This window comes from Medicago truncatula, chromosome 3, assembly GCF_003473485.1.
Source record: "Medicago truncatula cultivar Jemalong A17 chromosome 3, MtrunA17r5.0-ANR, whole genome shotgun sequence".
In the NCBI taxonomy this organism is placed as follows: Eukaryota; Viridiplantae; Streptophyta; class Magnoliopsida; order Fabales; family Fabaceae; genus Medicago; species Medicago truncatula.
In genome coordinates this window covers 12,217,501-12,228,871 of record NC_053044.1, presented here as the reverse complement: position 1 = coordinate 12,228,871, position 11,371 = coordinate 12,217,501, and the positions used below count along the sequence as shown (strand labels likewise).

The 11,371-nt window shown below is 32.0% G+C and overlaps 1 pseudogene across 1 annotated transcript in view; it reads right to left on the bottom strand.

The window, feature by feature from the left end:
- Positions 1-8,229: 8,229 nt before the first annotated feature.
- Positions 8,230-11,371, bottom strand: part of LOC120579659 (ATP synthase subunit beta, chloroplastic-like) — a 3,327-nt pseudogene continuing 185 nt past the window's right edge. The window contains exons 1-2 of the transcript XR_005645403.1: positions 9,636-11,371; positions 8,230-9,570 (exon numbers count right to left, since the gene is read on the bottom strand). The exon at positions 9,636-11,371 is cut by the window's right edge and continues 185 nt beyond it. The product of XR_005645403.1 is annotated as an ATP synthase subunit beta, chloroplastic-like (transcript). The remainder of the gene's footprint in view (positions 9,571-9,635) is intronic.

The window sequence follows — 11,371 nt, the reverse complement described above, 5'->3', positions numbered from 1 at the left end:
GATGACGATTGGTACCACATGCATATACGGAGTCTAGGAGCATTGTCACATTGTCATGATTAAGATGCCTTGTTGATAATGAATGAATATGTGATTACGTGATAAGTGTTTATTGATTATGTTACGTTGTTCATAATGAATTGGATATATGATTGCGTGATAACTGTTTAGCATTTATGCAAAGTTAATAATGGAATGATTATGATGTAAATTATGATTCGCAATTACATTGATTAATGTTATTTTATTATGAAATCTCACCCCTTCTGCTTGAAAATGTTGCCCTTCGTATGGGTAACTTGCAGGTGATCGTGCTTAGTGTGCAGTTGCTTCTGTGAGTGGCTTTGCCTCACTGTGTCGTCTAGGTCGCTCTGATACGTAACGGGATGGGGTTAATGCTATAACATGCTTCATTCTTTTACGTGAACTGCCATGATAATTTATGCTTTGATAAACTCTTTTGAGATACTTGTTGGGCCTGCGTGCCAAAACGTTTATGATTTATGTTTATGATTTTCCGCTGCTATGTTAAAGATATTTGTGAAGGTTAAATTATCATTTAACTATTTTTGGATTACGTTTCTATGTGATATCCCGTTTATGGTTTTTACTCTGATAATTGCTTATGAAATTTGTATATTGGGAAAACGGGGTGTTACAATTGGTATCAGAGCAGGTTGATCTGTCCGGTCAATTAGAGAGTCGTGTCGAGTCTTAGTAATATTTATATTACTATCTTATGTTGTTGTTGCTACTTTTGTAGAATATCAGAAATGGCTGGAAGGAATGATGCTGCGTTAGCTGCTGCTCTACAAGCTGTTGCCCAAGCTGTGGGACAACAACCTAACGTGAATGCTGGTGCAAATGCTGAAGCTAGGATGTTGGAGACGTTCATGAAGAAGAACCCTCCGACTTTCAAAGGACGTTATGACCCTGATGGAGCCCAGACGTGGCTTAAGGAGATTGAGAGGATTTTCCGAGTTATGCAGTGCACTGAAGATCAGAAGGTGCGGTTTGGTACTCATCAGCTGGCCGAGGAAGCTGATGACTGGTGGGTTGCTATTCTGCCTACCCTCGAGCAGGAAGGAGCTGTGGTGACTTGGGCTGTTTTCAGGAGAGAGTTCCTGAGAAGATACTTTCCGGAAGATGTTCGCGGGAAGAAAGAGATCGAATTCCTTGAGCTGAAGCAAGGAAATATGTCCGTGACAGAGCATGCTGCCAAGTTCGTGGAGCTGTCTAAGTTCTATCCGCACTATACGAGAATGTCATGTGATCTGACGAAATCTTTCTGTGATAATGATCATGTGTATAATTACCCTTTTTCCCTCATGTCTATATTGAACACAAGGCATAGACCGTGTCATCCTTGTCTAGTTCAATATTGGGCCCGTAGACATTTCTCCTGTTATGTAGGAGGGGCAAATTCCATCTAGGTCACTCATGTCCCTCAGCATGATTCATGGAGTACCCATCAACCAACTTTATAGTCATCCTGTTACGGACAACGTTTGAATGGTGACAAAGCACTCGACTCCAACATCTAGGTTACATAGTGGTTTCAGGTCGAAGGGTGGAATACACCACTATCACTATGAGAATATATTATGACACTTTTCATAACTTTTACTATGTAATATTCTCATGGCGAATCAATCCAATATAAATATTACTCCTAATATTTATATCTATGTGAAGACTTGATAACTCTTTATCCATGATCTGTGAGTTGTGATCATCAGTCTACCTACATAATAGTCTCTATGCTTTAATGTTATCCCACTTCTCAACAAAGCTTGACTACGAATACTTTGAGAATAGTTTCCTTATGTTTAATGGGGTCTCACAATTAAGTTATACTTAATGTTCCATTAAACGGACTAACTATTCTAGGGACTTTATTATTTTGAAACAAAACAAAATCAATAAAGAAATGCCTTGTTATTATATATTCACAATATATATTTATATCAATATCATGATACAAAGCCAAACCCAATCAATATAGATTGGCTATTAGGGCTTATTCCAACAATCTCCCACTAGCACTAAAAGCCAATCAAATATTAACTCAATATCTATTGGTCAAGTGTTAGCATCAAGCACACTCTTGACAAGATACTATACTAGCAGATAAGGAACTCTTTCCTATGTTGGTAGGTTATACTTCTTTCAATTTCCACTTTCGATCTTCTATCGAAAAGAAATTGAAGTGTCAAAGTATACATTTGGATCATTGGTGAGATCAAGTTTTCATTGCTCACAAGATTTAAACCAATTTTACCTCATACGAGATCAATGGAATCCGCAATGCAAGAAACACATGTTTTCACTGAGTTATGAGCTAAACAATCCAAATCATATATATTTGACATCTGTAATAGAAACAACAACTATTTGAAGCTTGTACTTTTACAAATTTCATAGTTGATATCCTAGCATAACATTTACTCCAAATTACAATCTGGATATACTGTACACCGATATGAAAGTCAACATTATTGTAACTCATTTACAATGTTTCTTTCATCTGTGTTCAAGAAACAATTTATAGTCCTTTAAGACATCCAAGGATATTCTTGAACGTATTATAGTGTCGAACACAATAATCAATTTTGGTACATATTGAAAATAATTTTCTAAGCATGTCTTACATGTGTAGATAAATTATTTTGGTGACTAGTATGTCATCCACATACTCCACCAAACTAATTTCAATGCTCCCACTAATCTCCTTATGTGCACAAGATTTCTTTATTAATCAAAGTTTTCATAAAACTTCGTTAATAAAATAAACAATTTAACTTTGAGAAGATTTCTCTAATAAATAAATTTTGTAATACGTTTACCTTTCTAGTATCCTTTGGATTAACGGAACCCTACATATATGTCAAATACATATATAAGGTCATTCTAATTAAAGAATGCAACATCGTTATCCATCTCCTAGAATTCGTATTATACAACAAAGACAATTGGGATCTTTAGATTTAAGCATTACGATGATGTAATAGTTTCGTCATGATTTGCATCATGAGTTGCATGAAACTTTCTACAATCAATCACATCTTAAAGGTATTCATAATACCATCCATGTCAGTTTTCTACAAGAAAACTCACATTCATCTTATGAGTCATACTCATTTGGATGATATAACCAATATCCATATATGGTTTGTGTACATGGATTCTTTATAAGATCTCATGGCATCTAGCCACTTCTCAAAATCAGGCCATTTGCGACCTTCTAGTAAGTCATGTACTCATCTTCCATGAGCATCATATCACCTTGTTGAGTCATGACAAAATCATGTTTCTCATCCTAGTGTTATGACATATCAGACTCATCTAGATCATGTGCTACTCGAACTAGCGAATTACCAACAACCCTTTGTTGAATCAATTCATGTTCCATTCTTAGAGAAACATGTATTTTGTGGTACTTGACTTAATTCAAGTTCTACATCACTCCCATTAGCTCTTGCAAAGCTATACTCCTTGAAAAGGAATACTCTAGTTCTAGCGACAAACAACTTTTGTCAAGGAAGAAGATGTAGAAATAGTATCCTCTAGTTTCCTAAGGGAACCTCCACAAGTATACATTCATTTAATTTGAAGTTTAGTTTATCTAGTAAACCATATAACCTCAAATTATCATAAAGTCAAAAATAGGTACTCTTACCTCCATATCTAATATGGTGCATTTATGATTACTCAATCAAAACTTGTTGTGCGTGAAGAATAACTGTAATTTAATTAATTTCAAGAGTCTTTGAGTCATAATCAAACTATTTTAGATCGAGTCATGTAAAAAATGAAACGATATAAATAATCATTATACTCATTAATCAAGCATTTACCATCACGACTTACTCGTATAGTCTTTATACTTTTCAAACTTATTCCTTTTATTTCATTGTAGAAATCTTTGAACAATTTCAAAGTTTTTCATGAATCGTGTCAAATACACTTTTCTTATCTACTAAATGATTTAGTAATGTCAGATGAAGTAATAGAAACAATATCTAGCAAATATGTTTAGTTCTCCGTATACATCTCATATGTATATAAACTCAAATAAATTACGTGTCCTTTCACCTTTGTTGGTGACCGGTATACTAATCTATTTTGAAAGGTGGGACTCACATCCTTCAAATGATATAAAATCAAATGAGTCTAATATTCCATATCTATGGATTTTAGAAATGTGATTCACACTTGTTTGTACTAAACAGGGATGCCAATGATATACAAAAGGTTCTAATCTCATTTGATCCTTTTCTCATAAGTTATAGACCAGCTTATCAAGATCATAGAACTCAATTCCATTACTTGATTAGCACACTTGTATAGAAAACATTATTTGGATAATAGGACAACATTTATCTTTTTATTCAACTATACAATCATTCTCTTGTCAATACAAGATTTATGATTTAATGCTTCTATTTTATATGGAATTTAATAACAATTATTTTGTTCCATATTAAGTTTAATTTAAGTCCAAGCATTAGCTCCTATGTCAATGAAACAATTTGTCTCATTCTAGACGTAAGTGGACTTCGCTTATAGTTAATGTCCCGCTTCTTTAAAACTCTCTATATTTCAACAAATATGAGATTAACCATCAAGTATCATATACTTATGATGCAGAAGTAGAAATTTAACTTTCTATAACTATATGGCCAAATAAGAAGTCTTACTTCTATTTTGACTCTTTCATAATATTAACAGTTTTTCTCATTCTTAAGAACAATTCTTAATTTTGTACCAATTCAGAAACTCCTTTCTGAAGATTTTGTTCTTCATAAGAACATTTATAATAACAGTATAATAAAAATGTGTATGCTGAAGAAATTCTAAATACAGAAAATAAATAAAAAATGTATCATGATTAAAAAACATAATTAATTAGGTCTTTAATTAAATATGCTCCCACTATTTTACTCAAAACAAATGACCTTCAACATTTGAATCGGAAAATCTCATTGGAAGATTTTCTAGTGGATTGAAATCCATATTTCACCTTGCTTTAAGTCAACGGGGGCTGTACTCAAAACTCAGTTATTTAGGTAGGAACTCCTTCCAATTGTATCTCATACAACTTTCAAATCATTTGAGTGAATAACTCTTTACTCTAATCTATCATATAGGTGTTCCCAAACATTGCTTCTAAATTTATTTTAATCATATTAAAATAATTTAGTTAAGTTGGACCCAAAGAATAACAGTCGGGTAAATGGAATTACCGCACCGCAACTTACTAGTATAGAAAGTGCACCTCGCGGAGGCGAAACCTACACATTTCGATATTAGTCTTGAAGGATGTCATCCTTTGGAAAGCAATTAACTTAATATTCTTTTGAAGTAAATATATATATTTTAATCTTATTAAAATAATATAGTTAACTTAGATCCAAAATAACAGTCGGTAAATAGAATTACCGCACCACAACTTACTAGTATAGAAAGTGCACCTCGCGGAGGCGAAATCTACACATTTCGATATTAGTCTTGAAGTGTGTTATACTTTGGAAAATAATTTACTTCATATTCTATTTGAAGGATTTTTAATTAAGTTGATCTCACTGACATGTGTATCTTATACACACATCTAATATTATACATGACATTCATGTTCATAGATAGGAAGTATATATAAAACATTTAAAATATACATGCACTAATCTAAACACACATTTCATGCATCACATACATAAAATAATTAACTAGGTAGTATGGTTATGACCTCCTAACGTGTAAGAATTAAATAAACTACTTTATTACAATTCTTTGACCCACGACCAAGCTTCAAAAGTTTCTCCATCAAAATCATCTTTTGGCGTTGTCTTCTCTTCATCTTGAGCATTTACATTATTTAACATTTAAATAAAATAAATAAAAGCAAATCACGACACGCAGGTCGTATTTAAATAAAATAAATCATGACACGCAGGTCATATTTAAATAAATGAACAAACGTCGAAAACTAAGGTCATAACCATATACCATGAAATAAATAATAATAACTATTTATAATTATTTAAAACAATTTTAGAATCAATCAAGATTTGGAAACAATATTTTGACCGCGATATATTTCATATATAATTGATTCGTATATATGTCCTTTTGAAACTATTTTCAAAATCAATCGGGTAATGAATAAAATTAAAATATGCAAATTTTAGGACCAAATCTAAAAGATCATATCTGATTTTGAAACTTTTTCAAAATCATGATACTTTTAAATTAGAAATAAATTATATTAATATCATGCAAATCTTTTAAATAAATTCAAAAGATCAAATCTGATATTGAAACTATTTCAAATCATGATCTTCTAAATTCAATATCACATTGGGATCGTTTATTACCTTTTTCAAACAACTTTTGAAAAACAATCAAAAGGTAGAATTTTTATTTACTTAATTATAGTAACATTGACACTCAATAATTATTATAATTAAATATGCATTATTTGGGTGACCAATTTGTTTCCAAAACAAATTATGGTGCCAAAATTAAGCAAATATTTTATTACTAAATTCAAAATCATATATGATATTGAAACTCTTTCAAAATCATCATATTTTAAATTTACTACCTTTCTCCAATTGAATAAATTAATTAAACATAAATAGTTTCTAGGATTGTTTGTTTAGCATGAACAACCGGATCTTTGATGTTTCACCAGATTCGGATATCGAAGCTCAATCTCACGAATTGTTCAAAGTCACAACAATCTTCTTGAAAACAATTGATCAACCATAATAATACAACTCTTGTATAGTTAGGTACCCTAATACGACAATCAAACATCAATAGTTTTAACAATTGTTTGTTCAGTATGGACAACCGGATCTTTGATGCTTCACCAGAATCGGATATTCGGATATCGAAGCTCAATCTCAGGTTTTTTCTAGATTACCCTCTCTTATTTAGAGGGTATTTTACCCTCTCATGATATCAACCAATCAAAATGTAATATATATTGGCAACATTAAATGTCATAAATGAGTTAATTTTTTTCTAAAAAAAGAATCAATTATAATCAAAGGTAATTTTTAATACTTTTAATTTTTATTTAATTATAGACATGATTACATTAGAAATCATTTATCTTATTTATTTGTTACACTTGGGTCCTTTATCTTTATTTTTTCCGCTTAGGTCTTTTATCTCTTATAAAAGCACATATACATCCTCTTTCTCATTTTTTTTATTAAAAAAAATACATAATTTTATTTTTTTAAATATCTTTTTATTAAAAATAAACCAAATCCATAAATATGATGAAGATGTTCATCATCTTCGTCTTCTTCCTTTGAATCTTCATCATCTTCATTGAATCAAAAAAAATTCTACACAAATATATCTCCAAATATCATGAATTAATGTTATATTCACCTCAAATTTTCTTTTAAACACAAAAACAAACCCCTATAAAAAAAGAGATTTAGTTTCATCACAAAAAAAATAGTAGTTATATAAATTGTCACGCTGTATAATAATAATAATAATAATAATAATAATAATAATAACAAAAACTAGAGCAAACATATAATAACGGATTTGAAATTGTAACCAAGCATCGCCCATCGGTTCTATCCCAGATTCATAACTAGAAAGTTTTTCTGGCCCTTTTCTAATTGGAGCTAAAATTCCAGAAATCAGAAATGCCAAAATAGGAATAAAGATCGATATTATTAGAAATGTCCAAAAAATATCATATTCATAAAGCAAAAACATAAATGTACTCCTATGAATGTGAAAAATATACCGGATTCTTATTAATTCTTAGTCGATTTGAATTGAAATTTTCAAATTATTAGATTAATGAAAATTAATCTAAATACTAAATAGAAATGCTTTTTATTTTATTAAATTTACATTATTTCGGATCAAATTCATACTAGTATCTGAGTATACTAATAGAAATATTATTCTATCCAATATTAATCTATTCAAATAGAAATTGATTCATTTTTAATAATACTAATTAACTAAAAATATAGTATATTTAAACTAGTAATATTACAAGTATGGAGTATTTAGTATTCCATATACTATTAATATAATTAATAGTATATAGTACTAAATACTATATAGTACTATATCAAATATATCGACTATTATATCTACTATTATATAAGTATCTACTATCTATAAATCTGAGTAGTATAGGTAGCAATATTAGGGCTATACGGACTCGAACCGTAGACCTTCTCGGTAAAACAGATCAAACTATTATTATCAAAATGATTTGAATTGTTTTAAAAACCCAACGTGCATTTTTTTTTGCATTGGGCTTTTTCATTAACTGATAGAAATATCAATTAGTCTACCATCTTTTTTCTTTACACAAAGAAAAAGGAAATGATTCCCTGTGCTCTGATTTATTTTTTTTTAGATTTTAATCTAAGAGCACTACCAAAGTTTTTCAAAGAAGAAGGTTATCCTGACGTAGGTCTGCTTTTGGCCTGGATCAACTAAAGTTAAATGGACTCTCTATCAACCCACTTAAATAAAAATATCAAATAGGAAATGAAACTTCATACACCTTAAAGTTCATAAGATAGGAAGAAAAGAGAATTTTTTTGAGGTCCCTAGACTCATTTGCCTAGCATTGAATAGATTAAGTATTCACCTTATCAATATCTCAAATCCATTATGGATTTTATTTGACGTCTAAATCCTTTGTCAGGCTATTGTTCTCTTATTTTATTCCTGGAGTAAGACATGGATTTCTCAATAAGATCAACTCTTTTAATTACATGATGGACTCCTATGAAAAAAAAACATTGGCGCGTGTGTAAACGAGGTGCTCTACCAACTGAGCTATAGCCCTTGTGCTTTTGATACATATTTTATTCGATAAATAAATTCTTGTCAAGATTAATATTACATGATCGAATCTCTTTGATTGATAGTGCGTTGGTATTGTTTATAAGTAATATAACATTTATAATCCATTGATCTGATAGATGGGTACTTTTTTTATTTAGGATGATAAACGACCTACTTAACTCAGTGGTTAGAGTATTGCTTTCATACGGCAGGAGTCATTGGTTCAAATCCAATAGTAGGTAAGGTATAGATAGAACGTATTAGATACCATTGATTCCGGTATCTAATAAGTTTTTCTACTCATCTTTTTTTATTGTAATTTTCTATCTTTTTCTATTTTTAATTATTTTGCTGAACCAACTTGTTACGAGATCCTATTGATAGCCTCTACTCGTGTCCTAGCTCGTCGGAGAGCTAGATTTGCCTCAATTTTTTGTCTTTTCCCTTCAGCCTTATTCAAGTTAGCTTCTGCTATTTTTAGAGTTTGTTGTGCTTCTTGTGGATCAATGTCAATACTCTTTTCCGCATCATTTACTAAAATAGTGATCTCATTATTTCCTATTCTAGCAAAACCGCCCATCAGAGCCATCGTTACCCATTGTCGGTTGTTATTGTTAAGGCGTATTTTCAAAATACCTATATCTAAAGCTGTGGCAATAGGCGCATGATTTTTTAATACCCCAATTTGTCCACTATTAGTAGATAAAATAATTTCCTTCACTTCTGAATCCCAAACAGTTCGATTGGGGGTCAGTACACAAAGATTTAAAGTCATTTCTTGAATTTGTTCTCCATTTACAAGTTCGCAGCCTTCGCAGTAGCTTCATCGATATTACCCACCAAATAAAAGGCTTGTTCAGGAAGACTATCTAATTCTCCAGAAAGAATCAATTTAAACCCTCTAATTGTTTCTGCTAGACCAACATATTTCCCTGGGGAACCTGTAAATACTTCTGCTACGAAAAAAGGTTGGGATAAGAAACGTTCAATTTTTCGTGCTCTTGCTACGGTTAAACGATCCTCTTCGGATAATTCGTCCAACCCAAGAATAGCTATAATGTCCTGAAGTTCTTTGTAACGTTGTAACGTTTGTTTAACCCTTTGCGCAGTTTCATAATGTTCTTCACCAACGATCCGAGGTTGGAGCATGGTTGACGTTGAATCTAAAGGATCGACTGCTGGATAGATACCTTTGGAAGCTAATCCTCTTGATAGTACAGTAGTAGCATCCAAATGTGCAAATGTCGTGGCAGGAGCAGGATCGGTCAAATCGTCTGCAGGTACATAAACTGCTTGAATAGAAGTTATAGACCCTTCTTTGGTAGAAGTAATTCGTTCTTGTAAAGTACCCATTTCAGTACCCAGGGTGGGTTGATAACCCACAGCGGAAGGCATTCGGCCCAATAGGGCAGATACTTCGGATCCGGCTTGGACAAAACGGAAGATATTGTCGATAAATAGAAGGACGTCCTGTTCATTGACATCTCGGAAATATTCTGCCATAGTTAGGGCAGTTAAACCAACTCTCATACGAGCTCCGGGCGGTTCATTCATTTGCCCGTAGACTAGAGCTACTTTTGATTCCGCAATATTTTTTTCATTAATTACTCCGGATTCTTTCATTTCCATATAAAGATCATTTCCCTCACGAGTAAGCTCACCTACTCCGCCAAATACGGATACACCTCCATGAGCTTTGGCAATGTTATTGATCAATTCCATAATCAGTACTGTTTTACCTACCCCAGCTCCACCGAAAAGTCCTATTTTTCCGCCACGGCGATAAGGAGCTAAAAGATCTACAACTTTAATTCCTGTTTCAAAAATGGATAATTTTGTATCTAACTGTATAAAGGCAGGCGCGGATCTATGAATAGGAGAGGTTGTCCCAGTATCTACAGGACCTAAATTATCAATAGGCTCTCCAAGCACGTTGAAAATTCGACCTAGGGTTGCTCCGCCGACTGGAACACTTAGGGGAGCTCCCGTGTTAATCACAACCATTCCTCTCTTTAGACCATCTGTAGCACTCATAGCTACAGCTCTAACTCTATTATTTCCTAATAATTGCTGTACTTCACAAGTTACGTTAATTTCTTGGCCAACAGTATCTCGACCTTGAACTATCAGAGCGTTGTAAATATTAGGCATCTTCCCTGGTGGAAAAACTACATCGAGTACCGGACCAATTATTTGCGTGATACGTCCTATATTTTTTTTTTCAAGTCCAGAAACCTCAGTATCCGAAGTGGTAGGAGTTAGTCTCATATTAAAATAGATCCGTTTTTTTTTTTGAAAAAAAAAAAAAAATTGAAATCAAGAAAAAAATGTTTGATAACAAAGCAAGTTGATCAGTTAATTTAATTAATATTAAATATTAATTAATATTTAATAAGAAATGTAAGTTAATAATCGATTTTCTTGGTACCACCCAACCAATTCAATTTCAATGAATGAATTTTCAAAGTCAACCCAGTCATTATGAAAATTATAATTGGATCAAATCTTTTGAAAGTCTTTCATC